This window comes from Hippocampus bargibanti, unplaced genomic scaffold, assembly GCF_051943395.1.
Source record: "Hippocampus bargibanti isolate YZ-2025 unplaced genomic scaffold, ASM5194339v1 Contig00172, whole genome shotgun sequence".
Classification (NCBI taxonomy): Eukaryota; Metazoa; Chordata; class Actinopteri; order Syngnathiformes; family Syngnathidae; genus Hippocampus; species Hippocampus bargibanti.
The window spans coordinates 22,501-32,647 of NW_028296973.1; the positions used below are offsets into that span (position 1 = coordinate 22,501).

The 10,147-nt window shown below is 38.2% G+C and overlaps 2 non-coding genes across 2 annotated transcripts; both read right to left on the minus strand.

Moving 5' to 3' along the window:
• Positions 1–1,064: 1,064 nt before the first annotated feature.
• LOC148881363 (5S ribosomal RNA) lies at positions 1,065–1,183 on the minus strand. Its single transcript, XR_016113886.1, has one exon. It is a non-coding gene; the product is annotated as a 5S ribosomal RNA (ribosomal RNA).
• A 1,149-nt stretch (positions 1,184–2,332) lies between these two features.
• Positions 2,333–2,451, minus strand: LOC148881364 (5S ribosomal RNA). Its single transcript, XR_016113892.1, has one exon. It is a non-coding gene; the product is annotated as a 5S ribosomal RNA (ribosomal RNA).
• Positions 2,452–10,147: the final 7,696 nt, after the last annotated feature.

Genomic DNA, 10,147 nt, shown 5'->3' on the forward strand with positions numbered 1-10,147 from the left:
TGGTTATTTGGTTTTCCAAATACAGGCTTGAATCGATGAAGGTGTTATTTGTGTCGTGTTGTCAAATAAGGCGCATGTGAGTCCAGCTGATGCGTTAACGTGGGAAACTTTTCTTTGACTTCCAATGCAATCCGTTTCGTCCATTCATTCCGGGTAGAGTGAACGCTGCCGCGAATGGTTGCCTCTGTTCACTCGCACAAAAAAAACGTTCTTATCCCGTGACTGTAAAGTGGCCTTTAGAGCTTTGAAAGGCGCTTAAAATGTTATGTATAACTATGAATATTATGTGGTGAAATGGTTGATCACGAGATCAGTGTCGCTGTGTGATTACGTCAGCAGAGGGCGTCAAGGACCAGACGGACAGTAATCATAATAAATGTCAAAAGAAAAGGATAGGGAATTAAACCCAAAATGCTGAAGATACTAAAAGGAGAGGAGTAGCGTTACCTTACATTGAGGGGCTGTCTGAAAAACTACAGAGTCCTTTGGCAACACAAAATTCCTACTTATTTCAAACCGATAAACACTTGAAGGCAAAATTGAGTACATCCAAAAGATAAGCTTTCAAATGAAAAACAAAGTAATGTAGTTTATTCAATACATTGGAAAAATTAAAATTATTAAGAGCAAAACATGGGGGAGACTAAACAAATGCTCAAAAAAAAAAAACTTTATCAACACCGCATGGGATAATACGAGTGGGCCTCAATCTGCAGTACATATGCACCTCAACTAGCTACCGCTCATTTGACGACAATGAGGTTAAAATTGTAGCGAAAGGAAAATAGATGGTTTGAAAGGGGAGTAAAAGAAGCTGTCCAGCACGCAGAAGCCCAGTTCTGCTTCGCGTACGAGTACTGTCATGACGGTCCCCCATGTGGACAGCTCCCTCTGCCGGAAAGCCATATCGTTACACGCAGCGACTCAAAAGTAAAATCAACGTGTGGGAAGCCGTTTAAAATCGCGTCGGGGGTGATCGTGAAATGAAAAGTGAAATCGGATCGCGAACGGGAGAGACCATTTCTCGGCCCACAGTATTTGGGGTGGCTGCAAAAAAAAAAAAAAGCTTACAGCACCTGGTATTCCCAGGCGGTCTCCCATCCAAGTACTAACCAGGCCCGACCCTGCTTAGCTTCCGAGATTGGACGAGATCGGGCGTTCTCAGGGTAGTATGGCCGTAAGTGAGGGAGTGTGCCAGAAAATCCCTCTTTATAGTGTTGCAGGGAGAGCGTCTTTCTTTGCTCATGGTGTTCGTTCTTGTCGAGTGATGGTTATTTGGTTTTCCAAATACAGGCTTGAATCGATGAAGGTGTTATTTGTGTCGTGTTGTCAAATAGGTGCATGTGAGTCCAGCTGATGCGTTTTCGTGGGTAACTTTTCTTTGACTTCCAATGCAATCCGTTTCGTCCATTCATTCCGGGTAGAGTGAACGCTGGCACGAATGGTTGCCTCTGTTCACTTGCACAAAAAAAACGTTCTTATCACGTGACTGTAAAGTGGCCTTTAGAGCTTTGAAAGGCGCTTAAAATGTTATGTATAACTATGAATATTATGTGGTGAAATGGTTGATCACGAGATCAGTGTCGCTGTGTGATTACGTCAGCAGAGGGTGTCAAGGACCAGACGGACAGTAATCATAATAAATGTCAAAAGAAAAGGATAGGGAATTAAACCCAAAATGCTGAAGATACTAAAAGGAGAGGAGTAGCGTTACCTTACATTGCAGGGCTGTCTGAAAAACTACAGAGTCCTTTGGCAACACAAAATTCCTACTTATTTCAAACCGATAAACACTTGAAGGCAAAAATGAGTACATCCAAAAGATAGGCTGTCAAATGAAAAACAAAGTAATGTAGTTCATTCAATACATTGGAAAAATGAAAATTATAAAGAGCAAAACATGGGGGAGACTAAACAAATTCTCAAAAAAAAAAATACTTTATCAACACCGCTGGGATAATACGAGTGGGCCTCAATCTCCAGTACATATGCACCTCAAAGCTAGCTACCGCTCATTTGACGACAATGAGGTTAAAATTGTAGCGAAAGGAAAATAGATGGTTTGAAAGGGGAGTAAAAGAAGCTGTCCAGCACGCAGAAGCCCAGTTCTGCTTCGCGTACGAGTACTGTCATGACGGTCCCCCATGCGGACAGCTACCTCTGCCGGAAAGCCATATCGTAACACGCAGCGACTCAAGAGTAAAATCAACGTGTGGGAAGCCGTTTAAAATCGCGTCGGGGGTGATCGTGAAATGAAAAGTGAAATCGGATCGCGAACGGGAGAGACCATTTCTCGGCCCACAGTGTTTGGGGTGGCTGCAAAAAAAAAAAAAGCTTACAGCACCTGGTATTCCCAGGCGGTCTCCCATCCAAGTACTAACCAGGCGCAACCCTGCTTAGCTTCCGAGATCAGACGAGATCGGGCGTTCTCAGGGTAGTATGGCCGTAAGCGAGGGAATCTGCCAGAAAATCCCTCTTTATAGTGTTGCAGGGAGAGCGTCTTTCTTTGCTCATGGTGTTCGTTCTTGTCGGATGATGTTTATTTGGTTTTCCAAATACAGGCTTGAATCGATGAAGGTGTTATTTGTGTCGTGCTGTCAAATAAGGCGCATGTGAGTCCAGCTGATGCGTTAACGTGGGTTACTTTTCTTTGACTTCCAATGCAATCCGTTTCGTCCATTCATTCCGGGTAGAGTGAACGCTGCCGTGAATGGTTGCCTCTGTTCACTCGCACAAAAAAAACGTACTTATCCCGTGACTGTAAAGTGGCCTTTAGAGCTTTGAAAGGCGCTTAAAATGTTATGTATAACTATGAATATTATGTGGTGAAATGGTTGATCCCGAGATCAGTGTCGCTGTGTGATTACGTCAGCAGAGGGCGTCAAGGACCAGACGGACAGTAATCATAATAAATGTCAAAAGAAAAGGATAGGGAATTAAACCCAAAATGCTGAAGATATTAAAAGGAGAGGAGTAGCGTTACCTTACATTGCAGGGCTGTCTGAAAAACTACAGAGTCCTTTGGCAACACAAAATTCCTACTTATTTCAAACCGATAAACACTTGAAGGCAAAAATGAGTACATCCAAAAGATAGGCTGTCAAATGAAAAACAAAGTAATGTAGTTCATTCAATACATTGGAAAAATGAACATTATAAAGAGCAAAACATGGGGGAGACTAAACAAATTCTCAAAAAAAAATACTTTATCAACACCGCTGGGATAATACTAGTGGGCCTCAATCTGCAGTACATATGCACCTTAAAGCTAGCTACCGCTCATTTGACAATAATGAGGTTAAAATTGTAGCGAAAGGAAAATAGATGGTTTGAAAGGGGAGTAAAAGAAGCTGTCCAGCACGCAGAAGCCCAGTTCTGCTTCGCGTACGAGTAATGTCATTACGGTCCCCCGTGCGGACAGCTCCCTCTGCCGGAAAGCCATATCGTTACACGCAGCGACTCAAGAGTAAAATCAACGTGTGGGAAGCCGTTTAAAATCGCGTCGGGGGTGATCGTGAAATGAAAAGTGAAATCGGATCGCGAACGGGAGAGACCATTTCTCGGCCCACAGTGTTTGGGGTGGCAACAAAAAAAAAAGCTTACAGCAGCCGGTCTCCCATCCAAGTACTAACCAGGCCCGACCCTGCTCAGCTTCCAAGATCGGACGAGATCGGGCGTACTCTCCGTCTGGTCCTTGACGCCCTCTGCTGACGTAATCACACAGCGACACTGATCTCGTGATCAACCATTTCACCACATAATATTCATAGTTATACATAACAATTTAAGCGCCTTTCAAAGCTCTAAAGGCCACTTTACAGTCACGGGATAAGAACGTTTTTTTTGTGCGAGTGAACAGAGGCAACCATTCGCGCCAGCGTTCACTCTACCCGGAATGAATGGACGAAACGGATTGCATTGGAAGTCAAAGAAAAGTTACCCACGTTAACGCATCAGCTGGACTCACATGCGCCTTATTTCACAACACGACACAAATAACACCTTCATCGATTCAAGCCTGTATTTGGAAAACCATATAACCATCATCCGACAAGAACGAACCCCATGAGCAAAGAAAGACGCTCTCCCTGCACCACTATAAAGGGGGATTTTCTGGCACATTCCCTTGCTTACGGCCATACTACCCTGATTTCACGATCACCCCAACGTGATTTTAAACGGCTTCCCACACGTTGATTTTACTCTTGAGTCGCTGCGTGTAACGATATGGCTTTCCGGCAGAGGGAGCTGTCCGCATGGGGGACCGTCATGACAGTACTCGTACGCGAAGCAGAACTGGGCTTCTGCGTGCTGGACAGCTTCTTTTACTCCCCTTTCAAACCATCTATTTTCCTTTCGCTACAATTTTAACCTCCTTGTCGTCAAATGAGCGGTAGCTAGTTGAGGTGCATATGTACTGCAGATTGAGGCCCACTCGTATTATCCCATGCGGTGTTGATAAAGTTTTTTTTTTTTTGAGAATTTGTTTAGTCTCCCCCATGTTTTGCTCTTTATAATTTTCATTTTTCCAATGTATTGAATAAACTACATTACTTTGTTTTTCATTTGAAAGCTTATCTTTTGGATGTACTCAATTTTGCCTTCAAGTGTTTATCGGTTTGAAATAAGTAGGAATTTTGTGTTGCCAAAGGACTCTGTAGTTTTTCAGACAGCCCTGCAATGTAAGGTAACGCTACTCCTCTCCTTTTAGTATCTTCAGCATTTTGGGTTTAATTCCCTATCCTTTGGACAGCTTCTTTTACTCCCCTTTCAAACCATATATTTTCCTTTCGCTACAATTTTAACCTCATTGTCGTCAAATGAGCGGTAGCTAGCTTTAAGGTGCATATGTATTGCAGATTGAGGCCCACGGGATAAGAACGTTTTTTTTTGGTGCGAGTGAACAGAGGCAACCATTCGCGCCAGCATTTGATTTTCAGAGCAAGAGAAACGCGTTTTCTCAACAAAATGTTTTCGGCAATGTTTTAACTTTTATGGTGTATGTATTTAGGCTGCAGAGGGCTAATTTAACACATACAAGTCAAAACACGAAGATTCAGCCTTTTATTTAGCTGTGAGGATCATATGAAGTTTTTATTGCCTTAAACGCATTTTCAGAGCAATAGAAACACGTTTTCTGAACTAATTATTTTCTTCATGGTTTGAAGTTTTATGATGAAATTAGTTTCTAAATAGGCTGCACAGTGCTAATATGACACTTATACAAGTCAAAACACGAAGATTCAGCCTTTTATTTAGCTGTGAGGATGATATGAACTTTCTATTGCCTTAAACGCATTTTCAGAGCAAGAGAAACACGTTTTCTGAACTAAATATTTTCTTCATGGTTTGAAGTTTTATGATGAAATTAGTTTCTAAATAGGCTGCACAGTGCTAATATGACACTTATACAAGTCAAAACACGAAGATTCAGCCTTTTGTTTAGCTGTGAGGATCAATAAACTTTTTATTGCCTTAAACGCATTTTCAGAGCAAGAGAAACACTTTTTTCTGAATTAAATATTTTCTTCATGGTTTGAAGTTTTATGATGAAATTAGTTTCTAAATAGGCTGCACAGTGATAATATGACACTTATACAAGTGAAAACATGAAGATTAAGGCTTTTATTTAGCTCTGGGGATCATATGAATTTTTATTGCCTTAAACGCATTTTCAGAGCAAGAGAAACACTTTTTCTGAAGTAAATGTTTTCTTCATGGTTTTAAGTTTTATGATGAAATTTGTGTGTATTTAGGCTGCAGCGTGCTAATCTGACACATATACAAGTGAAAAACATGAAGATTCAGCCTTCTGTTTAGCGGTGATGATCATGTGAACTTTTTATTGCCTTAAACGCATTTTCAGAGCAAGAGAAACGCGTTTTCTGAACAAAATGTTTTCTGCATGTTTTAACTTTTATGGTGTAAGTATTTAGGCTGCACAGTTAATATGACACTTATACAAGTGAAAACATGAAGGAAGATTAAGGCTTTTGTTTAGCGGTGATGATCATGTGAACTTTTTATTGCCTTAAACGCATTTTCAGAGCAAGAGAAACGCGTTTTCTGAACAAAATGTTTTCTGCAATGTTTTAACTTTTATGGTCTATGTATTTCGGCTGCAGAGTGCTATTTTGACACTTATACAAGTGAAAAACACGAAGATTCATTCAGCCTTTTATTGAGCTGTGAGGATCATAACTTTTTATTGCCTTAAACGCATTTTCAGAGCAAGAGACACACGTTTTCTGAACTAAATATTTTAGTCATGGTTTGAAGTTTTATGATGAAATAAGTTTCTAAATAGGCTGCACAGTGCTAATATGACACTTATACAAGTAAAAACATGAAGATTAAGGCTTTTGTTTAACTCTGGGGCTCATGTGAACTTTTTATTGCCTTAAACGCATTTTCAGAGCAAGAGAAACGCGTTTTCTGAAGTAAATGTTTTCTTCATGGTTTTAAGTTTTATGATGAAATTTGTGTGTATTTAGGCTGCAGCGTGCTAATCTGACACTTATACAAGTGAAAAACATGAAGATTCAACCTTCTGTTTGTTGTTTGTTTGTTTGATGATGATCATGAGAACTTTTTATTGCCTTAAACGCATTTTCAGAGCAAGAGAAACGCGTTTTCTGAACAAAATGTTTTCTGCAATGTTTTAAATTTTATGGTCTATGTATTTCGGCTGCAGAGTGCTATTTTGACACTTATACAAGTGAAAAACATGAAGATTCAGCCTTCTGTTTAGCGGTGATGATCATGTGAACTTTTTATTGCCTTAAACGCATTTTCAGAGCAAGAGAAACGCGTTTTCTGAACAAAATGTTTTCTGCATGTTTTAACTTTTATGGTGTAAGTATTTAGGCTGCACAGTTAATATGACACTTATACAAGTGAAAACATGAAGGAAGATTAAGGCTTTTGTTTAGCGTTGATGATCATGTGAACTTTTTATTGCCTTAAACGCATTTTCAGAGCAAGAGAATCGCGTTTTCTGAACAAAATGTTTTCGGCAATGTTTTAACTTTTATGGTGTATGTATTTAGGCTGCAGAGGGCTAATTTAACACATACAAGTCAAAACACGAAGATTCAGCCTTTTATTTAGCTGTGAGGATCATATGAAGTTTTTATTGCCTTAAACGCATTTTCAGAGCCAGAGAAACACGTTTTCTGAACTAAATATTTTCTTCATGGTTTGAAGTTTTATGATGAAATTAGTTTCTAAATAGGCTGCACAGTACTAATATGACACTTATACAAGTCAAAACACGAAGATTCAGCCTTTTATTTAGCTGTGAGGATCATATGAACTTTTTATTGCCTTAAACGCATTTTCAGAGCCAGAGAAACACGTTTTCTGAACTAAATATTTTCTTCATGGTTTGAAGTTTTATGATGAAATTGGTTTCTGAATAGGCTGCACTGCTAATATGACACTTATACAAGTCAAAACACGAAGATTCAGCCTTTTGTTTAGCTGTGAGGATCATATAAACTTTTTATTGACTTAAACGCATTTTCAGAGCAAGAGAAACGCGTTTTCTCAACAAAATGTTTTCGGCAATGTTTTAACTTTTATGGTGTATGTATTTAGGCTGCAGAGGGCTAATTTAATACATACAAGTCAAAACACGAAGATTCAGCCTTTTATTTTGCTGTGAGGATCATATGAACTTTCTATTGCCTTAAACGCATTTTCAGAGCAAGAGAAACACGTTTTCTGAACTAAATATTTTCTTCATGGTTTGAAGTTTTATGATGAAATTAGTTTCTAAATAGGCTGCACAGTGCTAATATGACACTTATACAAGTCAAAACACGAAGATTCAGCCTTTTGTTTAGCTGTGAGGATCAATAAACTTTTTATTGCCTTAAACGCATTTTCAGAGCAAGAGAAACACTTTTTTCTGAATTAAATATTTTCTTCATGGTTTGAAGTTTTATGATGAAATTAGTTTCTAAATAGGCTGCACAGTGATAATATGACACTTATACAAGTGAAAACATGAAGATTAAGGCTTTTATTTAGCTCTGGGGATCATATGAATTTTTATTGCCTTAAACGCATTTTCAGAGGAAGAGAAACACTTTTTCTGAAGTAAATGTTTTCTTCATGGTTTTAAGTTTTATGATGAAATTTGTGTGTATTTAGGCTGCAGCGTGCTAATCTGACACATATACAAGTGAAAAACATGAAGATTCAGCCTTCTGTTTAGCGGTGATGATCATGTGAACTTTTTATTGCCTTAAACGCATTTTCAGAGCAAGAGAAACGCGTTTTCTGAACAAAATGTTTTCTGCATGTTTTAACTTTTATGGTGTAAGTATTTAGGCTGCACAGTTAATATGACACTTATACAAGTGAAAACATGAAGGAAGATTAAGGCTTTTGTTTAGCGGTGATGATCATATGAACTTTTTATTGCCTTAAACGCATTTTCAGAGCAAGAGAAACGCGTTTTCTGAACAAAATGTTTTCTGCAATGTTTTAACTTTTATGGTCTATGTATTTCGGCTGCAGAGTGCTATTTTGACACTTATACAAGTGAAAAACACGAAGATTCATTCAGCCTTTTATTGAGCTGTGAGGATCATAACTTTTTATTGCCTTAAACGCATTTTCAGAGCAAGAGACACACGTTTTCTGAACTAAATATTTTAGTCATGGTTTGAAGTTTTATGATGAAATAAGTTTCTAAATAGGCTGCACAGTGCTAATATGACACTTATACAAGTAAAAACATGAAGATTAAGGCTTTTGTTTAACTCTGGGGCTCATGTGAACTTTTTATTGCCTTAAACGCATTTTCAGAGCAAGAGAAACGCGTTTTCTGAAGTAAATGTTTTCTTCATGGTTTTAAGTTTTATGATGAAATTTGTGTGTATTTAGGCTGCAGCGTGCTAATCTGACACTTATACAAGTGAAAAACATGAAGATTCAACCTTCTGTTTGTTGTTTGTTTGTTTGATGATGATCATGAGAACTTTTTATTGCCTTAAACGCATTTTCAGAGCAAGAGAAACGCGTTTTCTGAACAAAATGTTTTCTGCAATGTTTTAAATTTTATGGTCTATGTATTTCGGCTGCAGAGTGCTATTTTGACACTTATACAAGTGAAAAACATGAAGATTCAGCCTTCTGTTTAGCGGTGATGATCATGTGAACTTTTTATTGCCTTAAACGCATTTTCAGAGCAAGAGAAACGCGTTTTCTGAACAAAATGTTTTCTGCATGTTTTAACTTTTATGGTGTAAGTATTTAGGCTGCACAGTTAATATGACACTTATACAAGTGAAAACATGAAGGAAGATTAAGGCTTTTGTTTAGCGGTGATGATCATGTGAACTTTTTATTGCCTTAAACGCATTTTCAGAGCAAGAGAATCGCGTTTTCTGAACAAAATGTTTTCGGCAATGTTTTAACTTTTATGGTCTATGTATTTCGGCTGCAGAGTGCTATTTTGACACTTATACAAGTGAAAAACACGAAGATTCATTCAGCCTTTTATTGAGCTGTGAGGATCATAACTTTTTATTGCCTTAAACGCATTTTCAGAGCAAGAGACACACGTTTTCTGAACTAAATATTTTAGTCATGGTTTGAAGTTTTATGATGAAATAAGTTTCTAAATAGGCTGCACAGTGCTAATATGACACTTATACAAGTAAAAACATGAAGATTAAGGCTTTTGTTTAACTCTGGGGCTCATGTGAACTTTTTATTGCCTTAAACGCATTTTCAGAGCAAGAGAAACGCGTTTTCTGAAGTAAATGTTTTCTTCATGGTTTTAAGTTTTATGATGAAATTTGTGTGTATTTAGGCTGCAGCGTGCTAATCTGACACTTATACAAGTGAAAAACATGAAGATTCAACCTTCTGTTTGTTGTTTGTTTGTTTGATGATGATCATGAGAACTTTTTATTGCCTTAAACGCATTTTCAGAGCAAGAGAAACGCGTTTTCTGAACAAAATGTTTTCTGCAATGTTTTAAATTTTATGGTCTATGTATTTCGGCTGCAGAGTGCTATTTTGACACTTATACAAGTGAAAAACATGAAGATTCAGCCTTCTGTTTAGCGGTGATGATCATGTGAACTTTTTATTGCCTTAAACGCATTTTCAGAGCAAGAGAAACGCGTTT